Source organism: Vulpes lagopus, chromosome 8 (assembly GCF_018345385.1).
Source record: "Vulpes lagopus strain Blue_001 chromosome 8, ASM1834538v1, whole genome shotgun sequence".
Taxonomy (NCBI): Eukaryota; Metazoa; Chordata; class Mammalia; order Carnivora; family Canidae; genus Vulpes; species Vulpes lagopus.
The window spans coordinates 86,694,943-86,707,700 of NC_054831.1; the positions used below are offsets into that span (position 1 = coordinate 86,694,943).

At 44.6% G+C, this 12,758-nt stretch overlaps 1 long non-coding RNA gene across 1 annotated transcript in view; it reads left to right on the plus strand.

Annotated features, from left to right (window-relative positions):
- LOC121496851 overlaps positions 1-10,000 on the plus strand; it is a 94,854-nt gene extending 84,854 nt beyond the window's left edge. The window contains exon 7 of the long non-coding RNA XR_005989357.1: positions 8,768-10,000. This is a non-coding gene — a long non-coding RNA (uncharacterized LOC121496851). The remainder of the gene's footprint in view (positions 1-8,767) is intronic.
- The last annotated feature ends 2,758 nt before the right edge of the window (positions 10,001-12,758 follow it).

The window sequence follows — 12,758 nt, forward strand, 5'->3', positions numbered from 1 at the left end:
AGGACAATTAAAAAAAAAGATTATATTTACTTATTCATGAGAGAGAAAGGCAGAGGCAGAGGCAGAAGAAGCAGGCTCCCCGCAGAGCAGGGAGCTCGACACAGGACTCATCCCAGGACCCCGGGATCAGGACATGAGCCAAAGGCTTAACCAACTGAGAGCCACCACCCAAGCACCCAAAAAAGGACAATTTTTTTGGAAGAGTATTTTATGTATTTACTTGAGAGTGTGTGTGTGAGTGTGAGCAGAGTGAGGGTCACAGGGAGAGAGGGAGAGGCAGCAGGATGAGAGGCTGAGTGCAGTCCGTTGGGGGCTCGATCCCAGGACCCCAAGGTCATGGTCTGGGCCAAAATCAGGAGTCAGCTGCTTAACCCACTGAACCACCCAGGTACCCCAAAAAGATAATTTTTAATATGGGCTGAAAATAGAACTTGATTTCTGTTATTCTTCCCTGCCTTCCTTTGTAAAAATTAAGCCTTCGCAGGGTGCCTAGGTGGTTCAGTTGTTTAAGCATCTGCCTTTGGCTGAGGTCATGATCTCAGAGCCCTGGGATTCGAGCCCCAGTTGGGGCTCTCTGCTCAGCGGGGAGTCTGCTTCTCCCTCTCCTGTGTTCTCTCTCTCTCTCCCCCCACCCCTTGCTTTCTCTCAAATAAATAATATTTTTTAAAAATAAAAAAATAAAATAAAAATTAAGCCTTTGCTAAGTGCTAGCAGATGCATCACTGCTAGCTCAGTAGGAATTGTAGGAAGGCCTGAAGCAAATATTTTGTACTGTGAGCTAGGTTGAGAGAATTACATGGACTGCTGAAAAGCATTTATAGGCCAAGAGGCTTGGAAACCCTCTTTTGCAGTGCTGCAGTAACCTAGAAAGCCAGATCCACTCCTGTACACCCAGTGGGGTGACTGGTCAGCAAAAATTTTATTAGTGAGACTGGTGCATTAGACCCGGGGCTAAAAGCTCCAAGAATTCCCAGGCAGGGTCAAGCTTTCCAGTACCCAAAACATCTCCTTTGGGTACCCAAAACATCTCTGTGACTCCAAGTGCTTCTGCAAAATGGTCCTCAGCTACTCTGTCTGCCTGGCAGAGCCATCTCAGCCTGCTGTCACTGTGGAGACAGAGGAGATGACTAAGGAGAGGCAGTTGACATGCCATTAATGTGTCAGTACCCCCAGTAGTCTTTGGATCTTGCTGTGTGGTATCCCTGGGTCTCTTGGGCTGGCAGATGCAAGCACAGGGCCTTCTAACCCAACCTTTACAACCATGTGAGGCTGAGATGTGTGGCTACACAACATAGGGACCAGCAAGGTGTTGGCTAATAGAGGGACCCTCTTAAGAGAAATGTTTCGTTTGTTATAGGTCATGTTTGCAAAAGTGATCATGGCAATAGCTAAACTTTACATATTGCTTACTGTACACCAGTCACTGTTATAATTACATGTGAATTTTATGTAGCTATACATAGAATTGCTGTATATTACATAAATTATATATTAAAATTCAAATATATCTTTTATTCCTCACACTAGCCCTATGAAATAGGCACTAGTATTATCTCTCATGGTAGCGGTTTTTCAATTGGAGAACATGAGGCATGAAGAGGCTTATTAGTAAGTTTCCAAGGTCACATGCAGGTAAATGGCAGAACTGGGACTCAAAATACAGCTGCTCTGGCTCAAGACCCCAAGCTCCTCTTAATACTCTGTTGCAGCTTAATTTGTTTGGGCCAATATTTCAAAACTGGGAAATTTCATATCAAAATCTAGAGAGCTGACTTCTATAGAATGAAGAACTGGGGACACAGGGCTGCATCCCCTGTGGTAACAGCTGACTGGTAACCAGTCACGTTTGCCTCTTATGTGGTCTCTGCTTTACCCCTGTTTGCGCCTGCCTAACTCTGAGTCCTGTTCTTTTAACCCAGTTCCCATCCTTATTTGTATTGGTGTACTTGCAGATACTTTCATTTTCAAGCCCTGCGTTAAGGTTGTGTAGTATTCACAGATAGGGACCTTTATAAAAATGTCAAGCATTTTTCCTCCAAGATAGGGACCGTTTTCATCCTCGTTTTCTGTGCAGGGTCCTAGCAGCATGGAGAGGGCAAATACTGTGAAATAGTGCAGATAGAGTTTGAGCTTTGCCTTGACTCAGAGTCTGTGCTTTGGTAACTGTATTAAGCCTTGTTCCCTTAAGGTCTGGGGGTTTCTCCCCCTATGTTAGAAATTCTGGGGTAAAATTGGTAATTAGAGCAGAAGAAATTGTGGTACTGTAGAAACCAAGTATGAAAAAGTCAACCTAACAGCCCATGTCTGTTTCTGTCTGTACACAGAGTGGATAGCTATCGAGCATAATCATTTCTCTAGACCTATGTATGGGCTGGAAAATAGAACAAAGAGAGTTGGTTTATTTAAGTAAACTGTACGCCCAATGTGCGGCTAGAACTGAAAACCCCGAGATCAGGAATTACACACTGCCCTGACTGGAGCCAGCCAGGCACTCCAGAAAGAGTTATTCTTGAAGAGAGAAATCTGAGAACAGTTCGAGAAATGAATTGGCCCCTAGTATATGTTTAAAAAATTTTAATTTACCGAACCTTTTCCCTTCACCTTTATTATGGGACGAAATGGCCTTTTTCTAGCCAGGTATCACTGAGGAATTTTTTTTTTTTTTTTGTAAGAAAATGATACAATCCTGGCCCATTTCTAGGAAAGTTTATTTTAAAGTTCCCAGAATTCTCTTTAAGTGGTTTGAAATTTGGAGCTAGTGATAGCAAGCACAGCTGAGAAATGAGGTTTTGGCCTGGTTATTGTCTAACCAGGTGGGCTGGGGTCCTTGAACTTTAAGAAGCTTTTGTGTTTCCAGCTGTACCAGGGGATTAGTGGCTTAGTCCCACCTCATGGGAGCAAGTTTTATTGTTACCTCTTATAAGGCTGAAACCATAATGCTATGGTTTTTTACACAGCACCATCTGCTTCAGGATCTCAACATGCTTACTTAGAGTTTTTTTTGTCCCCCCCGAGTCCTTCTCTCCAAATAAGTTCAGTATCTGGAAGAGTGAATTCACTTTGGACATAACAACAGATGTGCCTGGTAATATGTAAAATGCAATCAGTTGGTTATCAATCAATTATGTGGTCATTGAGCATCTAATACAGGCCAGGCAGTGTGCTAGAGTATGCAGCAGAAAGATAATTGAAATGTGGCGCCTACCTTAGGGAACCTGGCTGGACATGTCAGACAAAAGCATACAAAAAGTATGACAGCCACAGAAAGTAAAATAAAACGTAGTAAGGGTAAGAGAGCATGCAGCCATGATTCATTTCCAAAGGAAGGCTGCTGGTGTGAAGTGCCGGAGGTCTGAGTTCTCTCTGCTAAGGTCCCTCCGTGAGCAGCAGCAGAGCCCAGAAGGAGTGTGTGCAGTGCAGTTAGAGGGGCACTTCGAGGAGGAACAAAGCTGCCTGTGTAAGCGTGAGGGGGAGTGCTTGTCTCTCTAGCGAGGTCCGGAAATTCATTCTGTAACAAAGAACTGTAATTCCAAGTCAATGACACCTTCTAAATCCTCTCAGACTATGCCCAAAATTATAGAGAAGGAATGGCGAGTTAGTTCTGTTCAGCCAGAACTGGATAGCTGTGTACTTTGCTTAAATGCCTGGGATCTAATGGAGATGGGACAGCAGCCAGGAGATAGAGCAAGTCAATACAGGACCGGGAGAACTCTGATGCTGGAACAGATAATGAGGAAGGGCCAGGGTTTGAAAGCGTGACCTCCAAGTCTTCCTGTGTAATGAACAGAATATAATGGAGGGCTGAGATCTGAGACCCGGGAGCACCTGTGTCTGTAGCTCCCCAGCCTGGCTGCATCTTTGCATAACTTGAATAAGCTCTGTGGGAACCCAGCAGCCTTCAGGGCACATTTAGAGCTTACTGAAAAGAGTAGATGGCAAGAGATCTTCTCTAAAGTAGATAGGTGTGTGGCTTATTGGTTAAGGACTTGAACGTCAGTGTCAAGACCTGGCTCCTCCATTTACTTAGCTGTGTGGTTTTGAGTAAGTCACTTACCCTTTCTGAGCCTCAGAAATCACCCATAAAATGGGGAGAAAAAAGATGATAGTACCTATAGGATTATTGTGAAAACTAAGTAAGGTGGAGGATAAGAAACCACTTAGTGTATATGGCGCATGCGAATGCACAGTAAATCAAATCTTGTATTATTAAAGGAGATAATCATGAAGATAAATATTTTATTTTATTTTAAAATATTTTATTTATTTATTCATGAGAGACACAGAGACAGAGAGAGGCAGAGACACAGGCAGAGGGAGAAGCAGGCTCCATGCAGGGAGCCTGATGTAGGACCCAATCCCGGGTCTCCAGGATCACGCCCTGGGCTGAAGGGGGCACTAAACCGCTGAGCCACCCGGACTGCCCTGAAGATAAATATTTTAAATGGCTTTTTCCTTCTCTGAATTCTGGACCTGGACTAAAGACAAAGTAGGAATTATTCCGTTCTTCTCCCTTGATTCTCATCTCAGTCTTTGAGAAGATAAGTAACTCATGCAGTGCAGTAGGGGGAGGGATGAGGACTTAGAGAAAGGCCTTTGACTCTGCCCTCAAAACCCATAGAAGATCCATAAAAACCATAGAAGATCAACTGTCCGAAGACTTGAGTGGAAGACTGCTGCTGAAGTATCAGAATAGTTTATTTTTTGCACCTTAGAGAATCTTAGAAATCCTAGAGCAATATTTCTTAAACACTGACGTGCATAGGAGTCACCTGAGATTCTGCATTTCTTTTTTTTTTTTTTAATTTTTATTTATTTATGATAGTCACACACAGAGAGAGAGAGAGAGAGAGAGAGAGGCAGAGACACAGGCAGAGGGAGAAGCAGGCTCCATGCACCGGGAGCCTGACCTGGGATTCAATCCTGGGTCTCTAGGATCGCGCCCTGGGCCAAAGGCAGGCGCCAAACCGCTGCGCCACCCAGGGATCCCAGATTCTGCATTTCTAACAAGTTCCCAGGTGATGTTGCTGGCCCTCAGACCACATTTTAAGTTGCAAAGGCCTGAGTTCTCAAGTCCTGTAGCATGGTTGAAACCTCTCTACAGCATTTTGGTGAAACTGCTCATTCAATTCCTGCTTGAATACTTCTAAAGATGACAAGCTCTTTCTGTATCCAGATGGCAGGCATGATGAGAATGTGTATCTTTTACTGGGCTGATAGAGCCATCCATTGATCCTCATTCATTACTTTGACAGCATTAGGGGTGGGGACATGACACAGATAATGCCTAATCCTGAGGAGGCTTTTAACCTGGTTTTGTCTTCTATGGGGGAAGTCCATGGATGGGCTTCCACAGGGCGGTGGGAGGTCAGGGCAGCACCCGCCTGAGAATATCTATAGAATTTTGTTTGCATGTACATTTTCCTGGGGAGAGTTTCCATAGTTCTCAGTGGTATTTCAAGGGTGTCTGTTTGTTCTCTCTAGAAGATTAAGAATCATTGGATTCTTTTTCATAGAATGTTGTATCTCTCACAAATCTGTTTGGAAGGCTAGACCTTCAGTCTCCATATCTCTTGTCTCTTTTTAAATGTGTTTTACTTGTGGCACCTGGGTGGCTCAATCATTGAACGTCTGTCTTTGGCTCAGGTCATGATCCCGGAATCCCGGGATGAGCCCTACATCCGGCTCCCTGCTTGGTGTGGAGCCTGCTTCTCCCTCTCCCTCTGCCTGTAGTGCCCCCCTGCTTACTCTCTCTTTCTCTCTGTTAAATAAATAAATAATCTTAAAAAAAAAAAAAAAAGACCATAGTCCTGATTGTACCGTCTCCTCCTCAGTCTCCCAGTCCTGTTTAGGATCATCTTCAAATCTGATCAGTGTGCCACCAAATTAAGGATGTTGAACCAGATTAAGTTCAAGGCCAGGGCCACAGCATGCCCCCCAGATGCTCCTGCCAGTGTTGATGTTATATACCTTTGAATGTGGATGAGCATATCTCAGAGTGCATTCTGAGGGACTCTAGTCTGTAGGATGGCCCTCAAAAATGGACTCCTATAATCAATCAGATTTGGATATGCTACGTACCTTTATCAAGGACCCACGATGCTTAGCAGTATATTAAAAATTCTGATGGAAGAAAGTGTTAGTTTTCCAACTGTATGTGACCATGAAATTCTCCTCCCCTGCCCTGCTATGTTACTCCTAGTAATTGTAAACGTATGTTCTAGAGAGCACAGTCAAACGTTCGTGTAGATGTTCCAATGATCAGTTATTTGTTTTATCATCTGGCCCAGATCCTTCCATTCATTGTTGACCACAAGGTTAAAATGAAAGACGTTGTAAGTAGCCTTGCTGAAAACCAGTTGATCTTGACGGTCTATCACCCATTCAGAAGGGAGATTATTCTCAACTGAACACTGTTTCCCTGGGGGCTGCCCTCATCCTAAATAGGTGAAGTGAAACCTGAGTGCCTTGAATGGGTATTTTTCAGGTGTTTTGGTAAAAGCAGAATCCAGATGTACTTGAGGGTGCTCTGGGAAACCCAAAGCCAGGGGGAAGATAGCCTATCATCATTCACAATAAGTGATTGAAAAGACTAGTAATAATAACTCACACTTCTGAACGTTTACTTTGTGCCCAGCACATCACTTGGTGCTTCTTCTGTCATACCTTGCTTTTTCCTCAGAGGAACCGTATGTGAGTTGGGAAATACTGTTGTCTCTATTTTATGAATGAAGGGTCTAAACCATCAAGAGCATGGAAGACTTATTAATGTGGACACAGCAAACGAGGGACGGAGCTGGGCATCAAACCCACCATTGACTGACCCCAGAGAGTCTGTGTGCTCAACCATTCACTGTTTTGTTTTTTTTCATAGTTATGTAGTTTATTAAATGTTGACTTTGTTACAGCATCGTATTTGGCGAAATTGAAGTCATAGTCCATTCCCTTAAGGGAGTGACACTTTATTTGGGGGAGGTTTTGCACTTTAATGAACAGAATACTTACTAGGCAAATGAAATCCAATGCTTGAAAGTAGAATGCCAGCTGCCACATTAGTGGCCTGCTCAGACCCTGACAGCCAGATCTCTACAGCTTGCTTTTGGAAATCCACTTGCCCATGAATGTCTCCCTGCCATTCTTCTCCTTTACCCGTTGTCACAAATTCCCTTCTTGGTCTTCATCTTCCCCTTGTCCCCTTGACCTCTGCTTATCCCCGGGGGAAACAGCTGACCTCTTGGCCTCTTGGTTCTTGGTCTGTGCGAATTCCCAGCTGACATTCACAGCACTTGGAGGTGACCTAGTTTGAGTGAAATGCTGGCTTTTCAGTTATATCTTCAATAGGCTGAGTTGGCAGCTTGTCAGTAGGCTTATGTCACCTAATGACTGTGTCAATTCCCTTCTTGTCTGGCTTCCTGTTAGTAAATATCTTCAGGATGCTCTTGGAACCCAGAAGGTATAGGAGGCCTGGTCAGGGAGCCAAAAAGAAAAGAGGGAAAAGAAAGGGGGAGAAAAACCGAGAAAGACCCATCTTTCCCTGGGGGAAATTTTTTTTACAAATACAAACACAGTAAGTACACTAGGAAAAAAATTCTTTAAAACAGAGGGAGACTCACTTGCCAAGGGGTGTGTCTCCACACAGAACAATTTTTGCTCCCAGAGGAGTTTATTTCTTTAATATTTTTTTTTTACCTGCTCTGATCTCATTTATCTCCTCCCCCTACCCCCCCATCCCCCAGGCTCTTCCTTCCTGTTTGGCACTTTTAAAATGGTATTACTTCTCTTCCACAATAGTGACCTGCTGGGAGTAATAGCAGAGACATTTCCTCTCCTGTGGCTTTAGTTGTCTTTTTAATAACAATTTGTATCCCACCCCCTTCCCCTCTGCTGCTCTTCATAAACATTTTCCTAAGGCTGGGTGGAAAAGCTTCAGGTGTGCCCATTATGTCTTGGAAAGGTTAGCTCTGTTTGAGGCTTGAGCCACCCAACCCCCCTCCCTCCGTGGGCTCTTTCCTGGGGGTGAGGGGGGGTGGCAGCCTCCAGATTTCTGCACTGTGACCTCCTTTTTGCACCGTGAACTGTAGCTTTGGGTTTGGATGGTACACGCTCATAAGTTAGGTTTGAGGGTTAATGGTGATTCTGTGAGCTCATTCTCATGGGAGTTGATCTAGGGATTCTAGACCCTTCCGACCCTGTGGAGTTGGATTACATGTTTCAAGCAACAGTGGGGATGCTTGCCTGTTGAGCCTTGCCTGAGGCCATACAAGGTCATCTTTGGAGGCCCGGGAAACTCCATGATCCTAAGGACTGTGTCTCTGCAGAATGCAAAGTTCATGTTTGCACAAACCCCCAGAACAGATGAACTGGAGAGAGTTCTCCCTATGTCACTTCTTCCAAAACAATGGATTCATAATCCTGAATTTTAGTCTCAAATTGTTCTACCAAGGGCAGCCCGGGTGGCTCAGCAGTTTAGTGCCACCTTCAGCCCGGGTCGTGATCCTGGAGACCTGGGATCGAGTCCCACTTCAGGCTCCCTGCATGGAGCCTGCTTCTCCCTCTGCCTGTGTCTCTGCCTCTCTCTCTCTCTCTCTCTCTGTCTCATGAATAAATAAATAAAAATCTTTATTAAAAATGACTGTTCTACCAAAATGCCGCTATTTTAATGAATCTATCTTTCCCAGAGTTGAAAGACCCAAGGTGGCAATTCTTCCCTTCCTTTCTTTGGTTAATTAGTTCATTCTTTAATTCATCCATTTGTTTCTTTATTTAATAGGTATTTCTTGGACACTTCATTGCCAAATGCTGAGTGAACAAAACAGAACAGTTCCTGCCTTCATGATGCTTACTGTGCCATCAGGGAGACAGACAATCAAGATGTGGAAAGCAATCCAACCACTGAGAATCCTGCCGTGGATAGAATGGTGGGGTTGCTGGGACAGAGAAGCAAAGGGAGACCCCAAGAGGGTTGCCAGGCCAGGCCCACCGGAGATAGTGATGTGTGAGCCCAGATGGGAAGGGTAAGGAGCTGCCAACTGGAGAGCTGGCAGGGTCTGTAAAGCATTGTCAGTAGAGGGGTGGGTATGTGTGGAGTTTCCTTGGCAGAAATAAACTTGGCACTTTCCAGAAACAGAGGGATCCAGAGTAGAGTAGAGAGGGAGGTGGAGAAGAGTTTGGAAGGGTAAGCAAGGTTTGAATGTTGAAGTCTTGTATTTTCTGAAAAGCATACAAAATATAGACCTAACTCCATTGTCTTTTTCTATAAAGTGGCTTTAAGGACATGTGCAGAAGCCTGGGATATAGTCAATACTCAGTAAACGTTAGCTATTTAAAGGAAATTTTAAAGTATTAAATTGATTGTGCAAATGCCATTTTGAGATGGATAGTCCCTGGCTAGAGTGGCTGGGACAGCTGACCAAGCTTGGGGCAGGTTCATGAATAACAGTGGTTTCCCCCTCAGGTGATACTTGGGTATCCTCCTGTTGCTCTGAACTTCTAGGCCCAGGGAACCCTAGGGCCACGTGTGGGCTCCAACAACTGGGAAACTTTCTGTTTTTTTCTTTCCTTAGATGGAGTGGGCTCTCAGCTGAACTCCCCATTGTGGTTCTCTTTGGGGATTGAAGTTTGTTTCAATACAGCAAATATTTATTGGACATCTCCAATGTTTAGGCACTGTGCTAGGTGTTGGGGAGCCATACAGGATCAGCCCACTCATTCCCCCAGGGAAGGAACTGTCTAGTTGAGGACTCAGGCTGAGGTACCCACAGCTCCACTTTAATGTAGTTAAGCTGGGTTCTATGAGACCAGAGGAAGGGTCATTAGCTCAAACTGGGGCTTCAGAGAGAATATTCTAGAGGCAGTGATGCCTGAATGACTCGTGAAGATAATAAGAATTAACCAAGGATGGGAAGAACTTTCCAGGAGGGAGGAAGAGTTAGTAAGGGCTTGGGAGTGGGGGAACCACAAGCAGTTTGATATGAGGGAGGAATGTACCATGTGGGGGCTGAAACTGCAGAATGAGACAGGGCTGGTTTGCCTTCCTGGGGAGTGTGGGATGGAGCCTGTGGGCCGTGGGGGTCACTGAAGGATTTCAGCAAGGGAGTTCTGTGGTCTGATCTGGGGTGGGGGGTGGGGTAATGGCATATCACACAAAGGAAGACTGTCAGGAGGCTAGGAGGCTGTTGCTCCCATCTAGATGAAAGATAATGAGGGCAAACAGTAGGGCTGTGGTGGTTGGTGTGGAAAGGAGGGGATTGATGAGAGAAGTGCTTGATGGAGAAAGGCTCCATGGGGGACAGATCCCATGGGAGGTGGACTTTCAGGGATGCTGAAACACTGCGGACATAGGCACTATTCCATGACCTTGGCATTGACTCGACCCACCCACCCTCACTCTGATGTGTCCTGAGTTCTGAGTTCGGTTCAGGAACCAAGAGAGCCTCATGTAGGCAACATTTCCTTAAACAGAAACACAAAGCCCTAGGGGCTAAATTCTGGGTTGCTGATGTATGCTGGTGTGTGTGTTTCTAAACAGACAGTGATAGGCAAAAAATCAGTCTTTTCAACTTGCTGGGACCTTGAGGGAAGAGCATCACCTTGTCAACTGCTGGGCTTGTGAAAACCCGGGGCCCAGGAAGGAGGAGGGGGATGAGAAAAAGATATGCAGCCTCTGCCCTCACCCTGTGTACCACCTACAGGGGAGAGTTCTTGTGTGGAGTCCTTGTGGGAAGGGATAGACAGTGAAAAATCACTCCTCAGTCAAATCCACAAAATCCAAAATAATTTGCATCCTGCAAATCTTATGCCCCTACCTCAGCCCGTGAAGCCCATTCTGTTTGTCCCACCCTGGTGAGACTCCAGATACGACCCTTGGGCTGAAATGACTGAATAGACTGAGCAGTGTGTATTGTGTTGTTATTATTTAATAAAGCGTGTGTTGTTCTCTGCTTGGCATTGTGGCCAAGTTGCTGTTCTAGCAGGTGGTGGGTAACTGGACCCAAGCCCCCTGATCTTCACTCAGGAACTCCCTGGTCCAGCCTTTGATATCAGAACAAGAGGAGAAAACAGTGACACAGGACACTTCCTGTCCCAAAGGGGATGTGTGATACAGGACACCTGAAACAACAGGCAAAAGGAAAGCTTCACTAGAGCTGTTTTGGGAGAGCTGGCCGCAGCCTGCACTCCGCAAGTCAGCTAAGATCTGGTCAGCAGCAGGTTGGGCCAGCTGTTGCAGTAGAGTTCAGCTCAGTGGCTTATCATGTGTTCTGTATGGGTTGGGCACAGGCTCGGCAGACATCCCAACTCCTGCCCTTGTGAAGGCTATGGTCCAGGGATGAAGTTGGATAAGCAAGCAGACAATAAAAATAAGTGTGATGAGATTTAGTTTTTCCTAGAGAACGGAGAGGGGTTGAGGAAGCCGAGGTGAAATGCTCCTAAACTGTCCTGGAAAAGTCCAGGAAGGCTTCCTGGAGGAAGCAGAATCTAGGCTGGGACTTGAAGGATGAATAGGAGTTGAACCACACACAGGCTTCAAATGCCTAGGTTGAAAAGAAAATGGAAATTTAAGCTTAATATTTTTGATAAAAATAGAAAATTAAAACTTTGGTACTAGACTCCCTTCCTGCTCCCCATAATTCTCTAGATCACTGTTGATAGAGTTGTTATTCATAGAGCATGTGGTGGAGTCAGGTGGAAAGTTCTGATATTTGGTTGTCTCAGGTCTAGATGTATGCACACCAGAAAGCTTTTATCTTGTAAGGTGAAATGCCTGGAAGTCAAAGTCCCGGGGGCTCCTGGAGGGCTCAATCGGTTAAGCTTGCTTCTGCCTTTAGCTCAAGTCATGATCTCATGATCTTGTGGTCCTGGGTCGTAGCTTCTCATCAGGCTCTCTGCTCAGCAGAGTCTGCTTCTCCCTCTTCCTCTGCATTCTTTCCCTCTCTTGTTCTTTCTCAAATAAATAAATAAAATCTTTTCTCTTAAAAAAAGTTCCAGATTAAAATTACCTAGGATTGTTTTGATTTTTTTTAAGTTGATTGTGCATATCTAACTAGTAATATAATTCAGGGCCCTGAAAGTTACTTTTTTGAAATTGTCAGAAGTCCACCAGGTGAGTCATTTTATGTAATGAAAATTCAAAAAGTCTGGGACTTTGGAATATTGGTTATCGTCTCCATTGCCAGAGGTTATCCACATGATCTTGGATATATCACAGCCCTTCAATGAAAAATAAGTAGAACTTTTTTTGCTTATTTAAGCTGTCTATTATTTGCCTTCATGGCCCTAACTTTTTATTTTTTAAAAAATCTAAAACCTGTGGGGAAAACCATAAGACTAGAACAATATCATATGTAGGTATATGTAGACACAGACACACACACACACACTGATTTTTGCTGAACAGTGTGAGAGTAAGCTGCAGATAGCATGACATTTCCATCCTAACGTACTGTAACACACATCTTTGTGTCTTCTCTAACAGTGGCGGAATCATCAAACTCAGGAAATCTAGCTCTGAATCTCTTCTCTCACATACAGTTCAGATTAAAATGGTTCTACTGTCTCAGTCATGTCCTTTATTATTAGTATTTTTTATTTCCAATCATCCATTCAAGGACACTTACTGCATTAAATTGTCATCCTTCTTTGGTGTCCTTTCATGAAGAGGGGGTCCCCAGCCTTCTTCCTTCCTTCATGAGCCGATGTTTTTGAGGAGTCCAAGCCAGACATCTTGCAGATGATCCAGCTTATTCATTGAGGTTAGCAGTGAT